This window comes from Equus przewalskii, chromosome 32, assembly GCF_037783145.1.
Source record: "Equus przewalskii isolate Varuska chromosome 32, EquPr2, whole genome shotgun sequence".
Lineage (NCBI taxonomy): Eukaryota > Metazoa > Chordata > Mammalia > Perissodactyla > Equidae > Equus > Equus przewalskii.
The window spans coordinates 16,308,593-16,324,973 of record NC_091862.1 but is presented as its reverse complement, the minus strand read 5'-3'; the positions used below and the strand labels follow the sequence as shown (position 1 = coordinate 16,324,973).

Below are 16,381 nucleotides of genomic sequence, written 5' to 3'. Positions count from 1 at the left end.
ATGATCACGCCCAAGAGAAAGCTAAACCTGAGGATCCCGGAAAATGAAGAAAAGTGATGTGTCTGCGAAAACAGTAGCAGGGATTTTTAAAAAATTTTGTTCCCCAGGGGCTGTAATTTGACTGCTCTCTTTGGCAACGCGCCAGAGACAAGTCCAAGGGCCTAATCTCTCTTTCTCTCCCCCCTCCTCCCCCCTCCGCCCTGCCCTCCTCCCCCCACCCCTTCTCCGCCCCCTCCTCCCCACCTTTCTCGCCGCGGGGCAGAGGGGAGGCGGGCCGGGAGATCCGCTGCTCGCGCCGGCGGAGCCCGCAGCGCGGCGCAGGGAGGGGCGGCCCGGGCGCGGCCGAGCCGGGGAGCGGGGCCGAGCGGCGGGGCCGAGCCGAGGAAGAGGAAGTCGGAGCCGGCGGCGCTGCAGGGCGCTCGGCGGGCCCGGAGCCGGCGCAGCGCAGCCGCCGCTTCCTTGCAGCCCCGCGCGCGCCCCGCGCTGGGAGCCGCCCCTCTCCGGGTAAGCGCCCGCGCTGCGTGACACCGGGGTCCTTTTCCAGGGATGGGACCGCTCGCCGGGACCCCGGGGAACGGGAAGGGGGCCCCGGGAGCCGCCTCGGCGCGGCGCCCCAGATCCGCAGGTGGAGGCGGGCGGAGCCTGGTGCCCGGGCCCCTGTCCGGGGCGCGCTCCGCCCGGGGTGGGGGCACACGGGGTTGGGGGAGCGCCCCGCCGCCGGGGTCCGGGGCCGGCCGTGCCTGCCGCCGCCTGGAGGGGGCGACCCGCCGCCGCCGCCCGGCTCCGGGCTCCCGGCCCCCGAGTCCCAGTCCCGCTCCCGGCGCTCCCGCTTCTCCAGCCGCAACCTCGGCGGCTGCAACGTTGGCTCCTCCGAGAAGGGGTTTCTGCGTACCCCCGGGAGTGTTGCCACCCCCAACCCCCACGAGTCAAACCGGACAGTCCGAAAACGGGACCCGAGGCCAGCCACCCGAGTCAGCTCCCCAACCCCGGTTCCCGCGCTGGTCCCCAGGACCGGTGAGCCACGGCGGGGGTCGGAGGCCGGGGCGCTGCGGCGCGTCTGGCTTGGAGGATCCCTGCCTTTGTAGAAACGAGCCTGGGTGTCCCAGCTCTGCAAATATGCCCCCTTTGGGGGGGGCAGGGGTGGAAAGGGGGGCGAAAGCTGATGGCTCGTCCGTCACAGGGGCAAATGGTAACGCCTGATCCGCTGGGACTTTGCCGACCTCTCTGGCCTGGAAGGACAGCTGGGTTTTGCGGGTGATGCCGGCAGCCCGCCCCCTCTTTGTGTCCTGTGTTGAGAGTCAGGTTCTTAAACCAGAAGCTTAAGGAGGTTCTAATTGGGAAAAGTTGTTAAGCTGTTAAATTTCATTCTGTTCCTGGGGAACAATGAGGTGGATGACTTTTTTTAAATGCGCTGGCGGAGTCGTTTGTGGGGCCGGCGTTTCGTTGAGTCCTGGTCCTCCACGCTCCCTTTGTACCACCCTCAGGTGGCCGCGGCTACTGCACGTATTTTTGAAATCGGTGAGCGTGAGTCCGGCGGGAGGCTGTTCCCCGCCGGCGTCACAGAAGACACTGTCCATCTCGGAGGGAGAGTTGGTTTGGGGGTTTTCCGACGGAGTGGATACAGAACTACCTTGTGTTTCCTATTTTAACCAGCAGGAGACCAGAATGTTGACTCTAGGTCAGATTTGTCAACTCACTAAATTCCAGGCCTAGATAGGTCGTATAATGCCATCAAAATATCTATCGAGTGTTAAATCGGCGTCTTCTGGCGTCTCAGTTCTGTAGTTGGCATAGTTTTAAAGAATTTGTAGACTTTGAACTTTGATTCAACGGTATTTAAAACATTTCCAAGCGCATCTGTCAGGGAATAAGACGACTCCATTCTAACTTTGGCTTTGCCGGGTGGGACCTGAGCAAGCCACGCTACCTCTGGTGGCCTTGGCTTGATCGCCCATGAAGTGTTACACGAACCAGATGGATTCGAAAGCTTCATGCTCACTCCGCATCCCCTACCCCCGCCTCCCCCCGTGGTATTAATTTGTTCTAAAATATTTAAGACTTAGATTTAAAAAAAAAAGTGGTAGTTTTATGTTTGACCCTTTAAAATCTTTGAGCTTGTCTTCCCAGTTCCTCACTTTGCCTTTTTTTTTTTATTTGATGCCCCATGTCTAAGCCACCAGACCACCTGACGAAATGTTTTCCCAGAGTTCTCCTGCCTCCCTGGCTTCCTCCTCAAATGGGTCATCAAGAGAAGTCACTGAAGGACCTTCCTTCTCCGCTTCCCCCACCACCGGACACCCCCCCCCCCCCCCCAGGGTAGCAGCTCCCTGAAGCTCTCCGCTCAGGGCAGAGCACTGAGAGAAAGTTGTCTGGCAGTCAGATCCATGCCCTGATTCTGCTTTTCCTCGATCGAATTTTCCTGCTTATCTCCATCTGCCCCCTGGGCACTAGCTTCCTTCAGTGACTTTAAGGTGGATGATGTTGCCGGATAGAAGTGTAAATATTTCCATGGGAGATTCAGTCTGTACTTCCAAGAGCTTAAATGATCCCTTTTGAAGCAATCAATAGGAAGTGGCAACGTCATTTTTCAAAGCCAAGAATAACGGGTACTGTTTTGTTCTCTCCTTTGAGGGTATGATTTTTTAAGTGGTTTAATTAAGATTTAATGGTTCGTAGTCTGACCCATAAATATGGGAAAGACTTGAGTAACACTAAATCTTTTGAGCCCTCAGTAAACTAAAAGCAGTTTCTGCATCTATGCTCTGATCTTTGATGGCTGCGATCCACTTTTTTGCAAGTTTCTTCCCCCTCCCCTCTTTTGTGGCTGGTAGTTGGTCTTTGAAAACAATTGTCAGCTTTTAATCCTCCTGCAGGGATGACTAGATCCATGGAATATTAAAGCTAGAATGGATCTTGGATGATCTAGTCCAGCCGCAGCATCTTAAAGATTCAGGAAAGCGGCAGCAACGAATGTCCAGCGCTCTGGGGCTAGCCGACCTGTGCGTGAAGTCGGCCTCGCAGCTGCTTAGCACGGAGACCTTGACCCCTCTCAGGAAATGATTTAGACCTAGATTATTTTATAATCAGGAAAATGTAACAATCATAGTGATCACTCTCTCTGGATTATCTCACCTCCGCTCATTTCTCCTCTGTGATTTAGGAAACCATGGGCTTCCCGTCTGCAGTCATGCTGAGCATCAATGATTATTAATGAAATAATCCGTAGTAAGCGTTTGGCGCATCGTGTGCTTTAAAGGTGACTGTTGTTGGTAAACTGAGTCCCAGGAGTCTTTTTGCTGGAGGTTAAATAGCTCTTGATCGGCAGGGCCACGATTTCACCCAGGGTCACTTCTCTTTCTCACAAAATGCGTGGCCTAGAAATGATGGTGGAGACATATTTTTAATTAAATGTAATGATTCACTCTTTAAGAAAGAAAAAAATCCCATGTCTTTTTTGATTTAGGGAAAACATTGTTTCTAAAGTGAAATGTTCATGTGTTCAAGCAGGGATGGGAATGAAAACATTTTCTAGACAAAAACCCCAAGCAACGTAGTACTTGTGTGTAGCAGGCATCTCAAATATTAATGTTTCGTGACAGCCTGCATCAATCCTGCGTTCTGAAATGAAAAGCTGACCCCAAACCATTTGGGCTTTCAGAACCACAAGCGGCTGTGCCAAGTAGAGCTCACCGACAGAAGAGCCAGCCTTCAGGTAATTAAGAGGTAACTACATGTTCGGCTTGATATTGCTCATGCTGATGAAAAGCAACAGATGCCTTCGCAAAGATGATGGAAATATAGGCTAATCGTCATCCTAGCGAGGGGACCCAGGTATGTTGCAGAATCACTGGGCCGCGGGTTACCCAGATGCTGCAAGACAGCTTCAAGTGTGCCTGGAGAATTCCCATCCCAGCGATTGGAAGTTGACTATCTATCTAGAATTTCATGTTTGAGTATCTGTTCAATCTGTATACACAAGGTTACCCAAAAACGTTTTTCCGATGAGATACAAGCCAAGTAAAAATTTCCAAGCCCAAACGTCTTCTTTTGGGAAATGTTGCATTACTGTTGGATGGAAAGTTAAAGTATATGGGATTCATGATTTGGCAAATCCATAGCCCTCCTCTTTTCTCCCTCTCCCCATATAATCTGAGAGGAAAGGCAACTTGAAGAGTGTTAATGTTAGGCCAGGTTTTCAAAAGCTTCCAGCTACGCCCACTTGATGTACTAACCTGGTGGGAGGAGAGGCAGGGTTTTCACCAGTCTTTAATTAAGACGGTTGTTTGGGTAAACTTTAATAACCAGCGTGCTGGGGAGCCTACAGAAGCCACTTATCACCAGCACTAGGAAGATCAAACCATTACAGCATTTGGCCAAAAGCTAGCAAGCCCTTAAGTATAAGGACATCTTGTTAAAATATCAAAGACAGAGTTAAAATGAGTATGAGTCTATCAATCATTGGAACTTTAGAATTCTCGTAAAAGTAACTGCTCAATCAAGAAATCATCATATCATTAAATTAGGTCTAATTTTTGAAGTGGTAAATGGATCTAGTTCTCTGTCTGTCTAGTCACATTGAACACTGACGTTTAAATGGCCTGTGTCTGAATACAGGTGGAGGAGGAGGAAGAGGAAGAGGAGAAGTTCTGGATTGGGGCAGAAAACCTTTTTCTGTAAAGAGCCAGATACTAAGTATTTTAGGCTTTGTGGTCTGTGTGTGTCTCTGTTCTGTATTCCTTCGGGGTGGGGGCATTTTGTCGCTTTGTTTACAACCCTTTAAAGATGTAAAAACCAGTCTTGGCTCACAAGCCACACAAAACAGGGTGCAGGCTGGGTTCGTCCTGCAGCCATAGTTTACCAGCTCTGTTCTAAATGAAATATTTTATGTTTCTTATATCCTTCGGTATTTTCATGGAGACCCAAAATGACAAATCTTGTAGGCTCTGTCTAAGCTGACTTGATACAGCCTGACTTGTAATCAAATCTCGCTTGTCACTCCTTTGTCCTACGCTCTGCTTTGTTTTTTCTTTACGCTGGGGTTAGAAGTCTCTGCTAGACATAGCGATCGGTTGACTAGGAGTAGCAGGGCCAGATTTCAGCTTTCTTCCTGGGGTTAGATGCCAAACGGGGAGAGAAGCTTGGCTGGGATGGAATAAGGCCCACATTGAAACGGGTCATTGATGAAGATCATGGATCTTGTGAAATGAAGTTCACACCCTTCCAGCATGGCACCCAGAGCCCTTGTACCTACTTTTATTCTGGCACCTTCTCATATGTCCCCTACATCCGTATCATTCAGGATAACTGGCAGAGCCCTAGTTGGGCTGCACTTGTCCTCACAGATAGCTGGATCCTTCTATGCAAAGTTTAAATACCCATCTCTTTCTTGGAGCCTCTCATCGTCTTACTGGGCAGAGATGTGGGCCCCTCCACCTCCATATTAACACAGGACCTTGTACATGAAGCACTTAGAAAGACAGAAGAATATGGTGATTCAGTGGACAGATATTACCTTTCAAGGGTGGGTTTTATTCCTCTTTGTAGGTTTAGGGGTCTTGCCTTACATCTTTGGACCAGTCACAGAATCAAGCACAAAACTTTCCAGGGCTTGTGTGTGATACACACTATAGCATGATGCTTATATGTCTGGCTTTGAAGTTAGCTTGAACTGAAGTCTAGTCCTGACTTCTCCACTTAGCTGTTTCAAGTTCCCCTATCTTTAGAGTAGATCATAAGAATGACCTCTTAATTGCTGGCAGTAAATGAGATTTTCCTCGGTAAAGCATTTAGTTCAAGGTCTGATATGTAGTCCTTGCTCAATAAATGGTAACTTTTCTTTCTTCCAGAGCCATTTATTGAGAACCTGCTATGCCTAGAATAATGTGGTTCCAGGCATAGCGGTGAACACAAGAGAGACAGTCTCCATAGAGATGTAATCTAAGTGGGGAGAAGCAGAGTGATGGATGGGCCACCTCAGAGTGGTGCTTCAAGGAAGTCTCTCTGAGAAGGCAACATCTGAACTGTGACTTTAATGATATCGATGAGTTCCTGTTTCATCAAATCTGACACTTTCAAAATACACCATTTTAATGTACCACTAAGAAAAGAAATGCTGTCAATAAAATTGACACCATCTCCTCTAAGATGCATAGATAAGTTGTGAAAAGTGTGTATCTTAGCATCAACGAAATGTATTAAATTGGGGTCAATAAATATCCATCAAATGAATTCGTGTTACGCTATGGTGGCTTACAAGATTTGGCTCCAATGGTTCACATTGTAACTGAGTTTCTCTCTTCCATTTCTTACCTCTGAGAGGTTGACTTGGTCTTGGCAACGAGTAAAGTAATAATCTAATAAAGAAAAGTGTTGTAAGACATTTGTGATCTGATGTATTTTAGAAATAGTTTAAAACAACTTCAGTCACTTAAATGAACAAAGCGTATTAGTGAATCCTGTTTAAGTGACGCTGACCTACCCATAACTTGAGTAGGAGTGCAGCTGAGCCGCTCTTGCCTCTGGATAATTCGTTTTGGCAGCTGTCTGCAGAGATGTGTGAACCTTTAATGCACATAAATGCGTTCCTAAGGGCAATGAGGGCATTAGCTCGAGCTTACTTCAGTTTTCTAGATTTAATTTAACATAAATACTCCATCTCTTCTCTGTGTCCCAAGGGGCTGATCATCTCTCTGAGAAAGTAGGTTCTTTCTGACAATGAAATGGAGGGGGCTCCGTTTAAAACCCCTTGGCCTTCCTTCCCTCCTCTGGCGCGTCTCTGGTTTTCACACTCCAAGTGGTGTTCTCTTCCAGTATTTCCCCATCCTCCGCCCTGTTAAGAGAGAAAAATACTGCTTACGTCTTTGCTTTCTGCCCACCCTCTAAACTCTGAATCCTCGTCGAGATCTTTCTCTGCTCCCGGTTTGGAGCCCATTGTGTCTCCTTCTCCAGCTCCCTTCTGTCCAAGGTTCCTTTAACTCCTCTGTTTCCCGATGACTCAATGGGACCTTTGACAACACTTGGCTATTTCTAGGTGTAATAAAGTGTGCTTTCATGCTGTTTTGATTTGAATGTCACCCAAGACCCCAGCACTTTGCAGTGTGCTGGCCCTCCACACATGGCCAGCATGCCTTTCCTTGTACCCCCCTGGAATCGCTTCCTTTGGGGCACTTTTCAGCTCCTCCCATCCTCTCCCAACCTTGGGACTGAAGCCGAGCAAAGTTCCCTTCCTGCACCCTGCCTGACTGGGAGGGGTGGCTCAGCGCCTGGGTAAGGAGGGAGCGCAGTGCAGACCATTTTCCCTGCCTGAGCCACCTCCTTTCCTCCCTCCACCTTTCCATATGATTGAAACCCTCCCGCTTTAGGACGTCTTTAGAACAGGTACCAACTCTAGAGGAAGTAGGAGTCTTTGGAAACAAGTAGATGCAAAGGAAAAGCCATTTAGAGGCGTTCCAGGGCACGGTCCAGCCTCAGGATGATTTAAGGCTGTCTCCGACCTGTGACTAGCAGGCTGGTTGGGGTAGAGGTAACGGGAGGGAATGCTGAAGACGGGAGGCCACAGAGGGGCGGGTGGAGGGACTGATCCGCGGCCAGCACAGAGTTCAGCTTCCCGTGGCCGTGTGATTACAGACAGTCCTCAAACACTAACATCTGTGCTTCTCTGATGTGCTGGGAGACAGGGAAAACTGTAATCTGGGGCATAAATATACGATCCTGCATTTGTTCCCTTTAACCATGTAAACCTGTTATTAGTCTAAGCATCTCTGTTGTGCTAGAATATTATAGCTGCCTCCAAGAAGGAGATGGTAGCTGGTCTGAAACAGCCTATGGTTTAAACATTCGGATGTCTCACACTTTTGAAAATCTGAATCAACTAAATATGTGAAGTATGCAGCACGAGGGTCAAAATCAGGAATATTGGATACTGAGTGGGAGGCGGAGGAGCCTATGAGAGGAGACGTAGAGTTTAAACGTTAATTTTTTAAAAGAAAAACCTGCCCTTACATTATGCCTTTCCCAGCCTAGATCAGAGTTTTTCGAGAGTTACTTGCTAAGGAATAACGGGGGTGGGGCCGTAAGGGGAATGAGGTGGACAGGGAGCTGACGGGAAATGGGCACGCACAAGGCTGATTAGGGCTGGCTCTGTCTAGGAAAGTGCTTTGGGAAATCTTTGGAAGCATTTGAATATTGTTATGGAGGAAAATCTTGGTGGTCTTGGCTTTTTTCCACTTTTCTTCACTGTCTATATAAGATAAATGCTTATTTTACCCCTCTTCTTTAAGAGTTGTTTAAACACTAAGGAATACCACTTAATCACAATGTCTAATGATATCAGATCTTGAAACTAAAATAGCAAAGAAAGTAATGTGGAAATAATGTTTTTTGTAGCATGTGGAAGCCTTGTGGCCCACGGGTGTAGCCTATCTCAATGAAATATTACTTCTAGCAACTCAGAATCCAGGTGACTTCCAAAAAGTGTCATTATGAAGCACTCATATTTGTTTTTGTTTCTTTCTTTTTAGAAGAAAACTTACCCTGGTATGAAAGCAAATCCTATGAAGTTCTAAAAATTGAGTTGTGGTGAGCTCCATCGTAGCAGTGCCTTTCAAAATTCAGAATATCCGTGCGGAGCAAAAGAGATTTGTTTCACTTTATGATCTGCCATATTGAGATGTGATGCTGTCTACTCTAATCCCATAGTTTAAGAAATTTCCAAATAGAAAGTTGACAGGTATTTGTTTTTGACTTCTTAAATAAATGAAGAAGAGAGCACACTTCAGTACTAGCTAAAGACATGGTAGCTAGCAATAACTATTCTAAAAATCCCCTTGGTTTTGGATTACTAGTATGTGCAGAAAACATACTTTGCACATGTTTAGAAACTATATGCCATACATTTGAATGAGAATTCTCATTTGATGCTTCAATATGCATGAGATAGAACAATCAAATCTAATACTTCATTGCTGTCTTTGCCTACTTATTGTAGTACAAATTCAAACACTGACTCTGTGACATTAATTATGGGAAAAAGGGTGTGCACAGAAAAGTTTGTCTTTCTAAAGTCTGAATACTCTGAGTTGAAATGAAGGAATAGTCTGGAATTAGGCAGTCTGTATATGTTATTTGGAAGTTGTTTGCAAATGCCTTCTAAAATGGGGGTAAAAATCATATCATAAAGTTGTTATGAAGTTTAAATGCATAATGTATGTATAGCGCCTAGTACCTAGTCAGCCTTTGATAAAGAGTGGCTCTTGTATTATGTTTACTGGGTGTCACACTTAAGTTTTATGCCTTGCTTCCAGATGACTGGAACAGTAAAGCAACATGAAAATAACTAGGCAAAGCCATCCAGGTGGTTGAAGAAGGGCCCTCAGTTTCCTTTGGCAAAAGTCAAATGGTAAGAGAGGGAAGAGGAACACGTTTTTTTGTTTGTTTTACTGTAGTAGAGATGTAATATACATTACACTTGGGAATTCACGTTAGAATTAGTTTATCCAACGAACATAATATCCTAAATTCTGGGGGTACAGTGATGAACAAAACAGACCGAATCTGGAGTGAAGGAAAAACTCAGTGGAACCCGTGCTTTAAAGAAGGGAAACAGGGAAATGGGTCTGGGGTGGGGGCATTTTCCTGGGTGGTCAGAAAGGCGTTTGTGAGCTGGTTACATTGAGCTGAGGTTTAAATACAAAGAAGTAACTCTGAGATGATCTGAGGGAAGAATATTCTAAGCAGAGGGAAACAAATCGGTATGAAGGCCCTAGGAGAGAAATAAGCTTGGTGAGTTCTAGAAACAGAGGGGCAGCCTGTGTGTGTGAACAAAGGGAGCAGGGGTAAGTGGGAGGTGAAGCTGGAGAGATAGACAGGGCTTAGACTGCGTAGGTCTTTATAATATCAAAGGTCTTTATGGTGGCTTAGTAGTGCGATGTTAAGCCACGAAGGGTTTGAAGCAGGGGAGTGACGTAATCTGATTAATGCCCAGCTATCTCTCTGGCGGCTGTGACTAGCGGGAAGTTCTGGAAACAGGTAGAAAGGTTGGGAAGCTATTGCAGTGATACAGAGAGGATTCTAGCAGAGGAGATGGTGAGAAGTGGGTTGACTCAGAACTGGAATGTCAGCCAAGACAATGCAGCTTGAAGAGAAGGAGTTGATGGGGATTGGGAAACCATGTGACCACTACGATTTGCTTTGTCCTACCTGCTTGCCAGACTCCACCTCTTGCTGCCACTGCCCTCCTCCTTTGGCTCCCCTAAGTGAAGTCTCCAAGGCAGCAGGTGACCAACCGTGGTGCTCTCTAGGAAGCTGAGACAGATAAGCTCACCTCCCCACACACCCCCTCACTGCTAAGTACCTCTTCCTTCTAGTGCTTTAGCATCCTCGTTACCTCATTTCTAGCACTTACAATGTAGTATTTTTGATAACCATTTAGTTGTCTACCCTCCCTCACTTGATGATGAGCTCCTTAAAAGCAAATGTTTGAACAAAATAATTTTTTCTTCTACTGGTTGAAATGAGCTTTAAGAAATATAGGCCAAAATCTCAGTTTTCACAACTTAGTTGAAGAAAGGAAATTCTGTGTAGGTAGCTGAATATTTAAAGGAGAAGGAGGAAGAGGAGGAGGAGGAAGGATGGGAGGAAAAAGAAAGAGGGAGGAAACATGCTGGAGAGATCCAGAGGAGCTCTGAGCTCTGCGTTAGCACTTCATAAAAGTTTCTTTAGAAAAGTGAAGTTCAAACCGTCTTCTGCGAGGAGAGTCCAGTAGCTGTTGGTGTAAAAGTTGTGTGAGTCTGCAGTAAATGTGGTGCTCAAAAAATACGTGTGTTCATTACCTGCCTTTCACGAGTTTATAGTGCACTTGGAAACTCAATAGTGTTTATCCCAGAATAGCAACAACTACCAGGGAAACTGTAGTGGTAAGAAGTCTTTCTAATGTTCTGAGCTGGTTGACTGACGGCTATGCATTTCCAGACGGGACATCAGCCCTCCCCCAACCCTATAAACATGACTTCTTATGCACGGGGAGGGCACTCTAGATCTTCTGATAGGTTGTGAATCTCCTGAGGCATTGAGATTATGTCATATTCATCCTTGTATTCCCAGCAGAGAGCATGGTCACCACCAGCACACCGTTGACCTTTAATCAGTTGTTTGACTTGACTTTGGGTCCATTTCTTGATTTCCGCTGTAAAGATGTTCAGTGTCTAATGTTCACTGCTAGTGTGTGGGTTTTGGATGAAAATCTTAATTCTGGTTTACCAACTTGGTGCTTAGAAATGTAAAAACCAGTTTGAGAAGTCGGTATTTGTGATCCTCATATTCAGAATTTAGCCCCCGTACTGGAAACAAATGAATATAGCTAAGCCACATTGTTTAGTGTTAAGTGGTACAATAATTACTCTGTTATTTATAAATTTAGTTCATTAAGGCATGTCTTCGAAGGATCCCTTCATGTTAAAAGGGAATGGATTCTGGTAGCCTTGTTTTAGTTACTATGCCTGTTTGAAAATAATGAAATTTCTCTTAGAATATTCTGATTTAAGTTTTCTGGCTCAAATAGTATGGCCCAATAGTGTTTCAAAATAAATCAACAGAAAAACTGTGCAGTAGGCCTGTGTGAGCCTCCCACTCTTATTCACATGCCTTCTGGGATTTTATTGGCTTGTGCACAATTGATTCCAAGTCACCCACCCAGAACTGGGCTCATAATCTCTATTTCCAGACCTACCTCTAACTTCCTGGGTTGTTTTTTCCCCTCCTTTTTCAATTCACCATAATTCACGGCTCACGGCAAGCCATTTTTCTTCCCTTTCCTGCTTTGCCCAATCAGTTAGCAATAACTTCCTAAATAGTTCTCAATCTGGGTTCACTTATTTGTGCCCCTTTCCCATCCTTTTAGATGCTTATCTCTTGCCTAGACCATTAGAATAATTGCTGAGCCAGCTTTGATTGCTCTCTCCAGAACACAAGTCTGACCAGCGGATGCATTTTCGTAGAGCTCTCTCATCATGACTTAACTCAAAGGAAAGGCTGATGGTAGAACCTAAAGGAGAGATAAACGTCCCAGTTAGAGAGCCTTTAGGGTTTCTCTGGTCATGTTCCCCATCTCATACATCAGGTCCAACCCACAGGCAAACCCTGTGGCCTCTGCCTCCCAAAACATCCAGAATCCTACAACTTCTCCAGTCTTCCCTGCTCCTCCTTGGTCCGCTCCCCTTTCCCTGTCTTCTTGGATTAGTGCATTAGGTTCCTAACTGGTCTTTTTGCTCAGACCCATGTCACTACTTTCTTTCTTTACACTAGCCAAATTGATCCTGTTCATGTGTTGGCTAATCCAGACACCTCTAATGGTTTCCCATCTCACTCAAAGTCAAAAGCAAATCCATAGGACAGCCTTCGAGACCCTCCCCAGTCTGGCCCTGCTCTGATCTCTCTCCCCCTGATTTCATCTCTAGCTCCTCCTCACGTGCTCACTCTGCCTCAGCTCGCTGGCTGCCAAACCAGCGCCAGCCTCAGAGTGTTTTCAATACCTCTGCCTGGAACATTCTTCCCCGGACATCAAAGCATTACTGTCTCACTTCTTCCAGTTGCCTGCTCAAGTGTCCTCTTATCAAAGAAGTCTCCCAATCATGCCTTATAAAATAGGATCCCCAGCACCTTGCAAGCCATGTCTGTCTTGCCCTGCTTCATTTTTACATATAGCATTGATCAACACCTAACAGAGGATGTATTTGTTTCTTGTCTGTCCTACCACGTCATGAAAGCAAAGACCTTGTCTTGTTCACACTGTATTTCCAATGTTTTACAACAGTGCCCAGCACAGACAGAAACTTAGACATTTCTTGAATAATCGTATCACCTCGGCAATTGCCATGTCTTGCCTCTAAGTAAGGTAGGTTCTGGCTCTGATACTGCTAGACCCCATTCTAGAGTAGAGGTGGGCAGGCTGAGGTGTTGCGGGGAGTTGTGGGTGGGTGGTTGGGGGGTGGGAGTGGGGGTGGGGTGGTGGGTACATGGGAGTAGAAGGGGTGGGTAGTCTGCCCTGTGACTCCATTGTCCTCCATTCCTGCCCTCGTACTCCTGGGCTTCTGGAGAATTTTCCACAGGAGGTCCACCTGGGCCTCTTGCCTGCAGTGTCTACTCTCTAGCTCCATCCTACCCAGAAAACCTCGCTCTTGGCTGTTCTCCGCTATCTGTCCTCCACTTCACTCAGGTTGCTCCCGCATACTCGGCCTTGTTCTTCCGTGGTACCCACAGCAACAGGTGTGGCAGACACTGAGAAAATATCAAGCCACTGCTAGATATTTAGGTCTCCTCTTTCACCCTTCTTTATCCAAATGCTACTTACCTATCCAAATAGGCAGAGCGGTGTGGCAGTCAAACGTTCACACTCTGGAGCTGGGCTACCCGGGTTCAAACTGGGTTCCACCACTTAGGGTCTGCATGACCTTGGACAACTACTCAGCCTCTCGAAGCTTAGGGACAGCATCTTACAGATGACAGAAACAGTACCAGCCCCTGGGGTTATGATGAGGATCAAACCCAGTCATTCTTTAACATGCTTGCAAAACCTAGTTCTAATATGTAAAAAAAAGTTAGGTGAATGTTAGCCATTATTTTCATCGACATTTCTTTAAAACTGACCTCTTTCATAAAACTCAAATTGCTGTGTTCTTTCTCAGAAAACCAGGTGTCCTTTAATTACCATTTTATTCAGCTTTATCTGTATTAATGCCTTACCCTGATGCAGCTTATCAACTCATGCATGTCTTACATTAATTTATAGGTATGGAATAGATAAATCTTACATACACGTAGAAAAATTACCTTTGCCCACCCTGCTCTCGGCATTTCCCACCTTGCTTCCTGTTTATTTTTCTGCATAGCATGTATAGCTGTCTGCTTGACACAACATAAATTACTGTTTATCTTTTTAAGCTCCATGGAGGGAGGAATTCATCTTCTAATTAAGGAAATTTTCAAATAAATGCAAGTAGAGAAAATAGTGTAATGAACTCCTGTGTACCCACCCTCTAGCTTCAACAATTAGAAACATTTTGCCCATCTCGTTCCATCCGTTTCCCCACTTGGCACCCTCCCCTACTTTGTATATTAAAAGCAAATGCCAGATATCATGTTATTTAACCTATAAATACTTCCATATGCGTTTCCAACTAAGGACACACTTTTCCATATAACCACCACACTATTAATACACCCAATAAAAATAACAGTAGTTCCCTCATATCAGCTCTCACCCTGTCCAAGGTCAGAGTTCCCTGTGAGAACCCAGGATTTCTGCTTGTTTTGTTCAATGCCACATCCCAAGGACATGATTGTATTTAGATGAATGAGTGAGAGGTTGTATTCTACAATTTTATTTTTGGAAGACAACTCCACAAAAATATTATCAATGGTGATGGTGACCTTGGGCTAATGAAAGAAAGCCCACTTGATTCTTAGTGTAGCTGAGGCTTAGCTCCTGTCTATTGTTTACAAGTACTATGGAACTAATGCCAGTGTCTTTTAATGAGCAAATATGTTCAGAGTCTAACCTGGGATAGGCTGTCTTTAAATCTGCCTCTTTGTCTCAGAGGAGTCTGAATTCCACCTCTCCTCTCCCTTTAGTGTGTGTGTGTGTGTGTGTGTGTGTGTGCTGAGGAAGATTGGCCCTGAGCTAACATCTGTGCCTGTCTTCCTCTATTTTGTATGTGGGATGCAGCCACAGCATGGCTGACAAGTGGTGCAGGTCTGCTCCTAGGATCCAGACCCATGAACCCGGGCCACCAAAGAGGAGCACGCCAACTTAACCACTACGCCACAGGGTCGGCCTCTCTCCTCTCCTTCTTGACCAGGGAATGAAGATAGCATGATTCCTACTTTTAGAATTGAATGGACTGTCTTTTGAATATGAACTGTACCACTTACTAATTCTTCATCCATAAAGTGGGGGAAAATTATAACTCCTATATAGGATTGTTATGAACATGTAATAATAATGGGTAAACTGTTACACAGTTCTTGGCCTTTAGCAGCTATTTCATGGACAGTTGTGACCTTTCCCTTGTCACCAAGCCACTGTTGTTGGCAATCTCAAGGCAAGAGTTCCCAAGACAGAGGGGAAGGCCCCAAGGGTTGACTGGGGCAAGGGGCTACCAAGTGGAAGCTAGCCCTCAACCGTGTCTCCTCCCCAGGCCCTGCCCCTCCATCTCATCTCCCTCTCTCTCTCTCCCTCTCTCTCTCTCTCTCTCTCTTTCTCTCTCTCTCTTTCTCTCTCTCTCTTTCTCTTTCTATCCACGTTGGCTCTTTAGGGTTTCTCATTTCTGCTGTGGTCGACTGTGGAATGGGAAAGCAGCATTGTAGTGTTGCTTCTGGAAAGTGCACTGCCCTTTTAAGGGTTAATTTGAAGAGCTTTTACTTCTGATACTGAGTCTTGAAGAAATCCTTATCGCTCTGCCTTCTCTTTTGAGCAAACACTAGCGGAAAAGAGTTATGTGAGAATTGGATTTTGCATTGTCCTGTAAGTTTAAATGGTTGTATCACTTTGCAAAGTAGAGCTCTGTTCCTACAAACCCCCAAATGGATGCCTGGGTCACCCTTGAGATTCCTGTCCAAGTAAGATTATTGTCAGGCATGTTGGGCTCCCGAATAAATTTTGAGGTCACTACTAGTCTTGTCAGTAACACATCAGCAAATCATTTCTCATGATCACTTTAGAGACGAGGTTAGTTTTCCTCTCCATCATTCATCTAATTCATGGGAACAACTTCTTGATTTCACGATTTTGGGTAGTTGGTCTCTATTTCCAAGACCGCACCTGACTTCGACACCGGTTAACCTGGTATTTGCCGTGAATAAAACTTTGAATAACCTATAACCCCAGCAAAGCTCAGTCCCTCTCCACAGCACAGAAGGTTTCAAAGCGTGGGATCCGCCTCTGATAGATAGCTTTGTACCAAAACTCACGCCGCTGAGCCCTTTCTGCCTTACGTGTCTGTGCCCCTTGCCTCAAACCAACCCAAAGTACAACCCAGAGTGCACTGCTTGCCCTCGCTTGGGCTCCTTCACCCCCTGAGAGCTAGCATCGGCTTTATTTCCCTTTCTCCTCCATCAGCCCCTTCTTCTCTCTAAATCTCCCCAATGGAAATCTTGTGATATGCATTTACTTAAATTCTCAAAACAGGAAAAATAGACAGATGCCAATTCACATAGGCTAGAATTTCTTGTGAAAAGAATCACACTGAGGAGGGACTAGAGTGGGTGAAGTGTGCTGTAAGGAACAGAGTGGAAATTCTAAATAAGGAATGAAGAGACTGGAGGGAACAAGGCATCTGGGGAGCAGGTAGGAGAATGAAAGGCAGTGCAGAGGGTGATGGCGATGGTT

The 16,381-nt window shown here is 46.0% G+C and overlaps 1 protein-coding gene across 3 annotated transcripts in view; it reads left to right on the top strand.

Moving 5' to 3' along the window:
* The first annotated feature begins 344 nt into the window (after nucleotides 1-344).
* The window catches only part of PLEKHG1 (pleckstrin homology and RhoGEF domain containing G1), a 221,161-nt gene continuing 205,124 nt past the window's right edge, over nucleotides 345-16,381 (top strand). The window contains exons 1-2 of one of the 3 annotated variants that reach the window (XM_070603285.1): nucleotides 357-504; nucleotides 3,659-3,712. The gene's annotated coding sequence lies outside the window, so the exon portion shown is untranslated. Of the gene's footprint in view, nucleotides 505-3,658; nucleotides 3,832-16,381 lie in introns of all 3 variants that reach the window. The other 2 variants (XM_070603286.1, XM_070603283.1) reach the window with 2 other exon arrangements.